Consider the following 1,739-nt stretch of genomic DNA (forward strand, 5'->3'; position numbering starts at 1 on the left):
ATATATATATATATATATATATATATATATATATATATATCATCGAATGTATCACAACCACCATTAATTAATTCACACATGTATACATACATGTATATATATATAATTTCTCCTAATTGGTGCCTTCGGAGCCAGTGGCATTAGCCTAGCTAATTGGTGCCTTCGGAGCACGATAATAATTGGAAGTGGTTCGTGGGGGCGGTAGCGGGTAATAGTATTTTCCTTTGGGATCTATGACCTGGTTGAGCAAAAATCCCGCTATTTCCTCTTGAATTGCTTCTATGCGGTCCTGTGCTAGGAGCTTGTCCCGCACCTCTTTGAACTGTTAAGAAGGAGATCAATATGTATGTGTATTAGTTGTGTGACTAGATATCAATAATGGTGTAAAAATTGTGAATAGTGTTCTAACAATCGATATCGTACCCACTCCTGTCTTTGAGATTTGCTCCTTTCGGACGCCATCATGCGAATGTTCTCGCAAACGTAGTATGTACATAGATCATTCCCCGGCGCCTGCTTCAGGGACTTTACGAGAATGGAATTTGATCAGATAATAATTAATCAAGCATGATAATTAAAGAGATGGCAGCTAGCTAGTACTACTTAATTACTTACCTTGGGTCGATACCATTTCAGACTTTGTTTCCATGGGCCTGGAGTGACCCTGATGAACTTTGCCCTAGCCCTTCCCGCTGACAAAGAAAATGAATAAATGGGTTATTAAATAGTTGTTATCAGGAAATGACGAACTAGTTAAATAGGCCGAGATATAGTTAATAATGATTGAAATTACCTGTTGACTATCCCCTTCACGATGGTGTAGTCACTTGCTTTCTTAAGTAGCGAGTCTAGTACTTCAACTGTTCCTTCATCAACTTTAATGATTAACAAGATCCAGTGAAATCTGCATGCACACACATTTGCATGTCTTAATTAAGCGGGCATATGTAAGCAAAAACATGTAGCTATAGCTAGTAGGGAAAAACAGAATTTGTAGTACAAGACAGTGTGACTCAATGGAAGTTGTAAGGAAGTAGTATATCTTCATTGTATTTGAGTTCCTTGAAGAACTGTAGCATGCTTTCCTCTACACATTTTTTGTGATATGGATCTATTTTCCATGTGTATTCATTAATGGTATTTGGGTCAATGAACCCAATGCCATAGCGTCCACCTTTTTTCATTTCATAAATCTTCATCCTGCATAATACCACAAAAAAGAATATAGTGAGGATAATTACAGGTAATGATTGATCAAAATGATCACTACAACTAGCTTGAGACTTAAATTACAGAAAGAAATCACTTACAGACAATAGCAACTGACGATAGATTTGTCGAGTGCGTCTTTATTGTATAGTCGAAATAGTTCTGAATACTCAACGGTCACAGCTTTCTTATGGTAGTAATGCTCCTCGTTGACATTCACCATGAGGGACTCTCGATTGAAAATCTTGGTAATGTCCATGTACCATTGATGCAATTCATACATTCTCGTTAGGAGCTTATTGACCTCCTCTAGCTCGACCAAAGGTTGGCCCCGGGCATATTTCCGTTTTATTTCCTCCTCTCTAGTCAGAGACATGGGCTCGATATCGAGGAGTTGTCCAACAGTGACCCCGATCGATTCAGCCTACGCAATATGCTCCTCGGTTATTATCACATCGCCCAGCCCGGGAACGTTAACTGTTTGCCCACAATAATATTGGGCGCGCCTACTCTCATGTGTTGTTGGCACA

This window comes from Triticum dicoccoides, chromosome 6A (assembly GCF_002162155.2).
Source record: "Triticum dicoccoides isolate Atlit2015 ecotype Zavitan chromosome 6A, WEW_v2.0, whole genome shotgun sequence".
NCBI lineage: Eukaryota > Viridiplantae > Streptophyta > Magnoliopsida > Poales > Poaceae > Triticum > Triticum dicoccoides.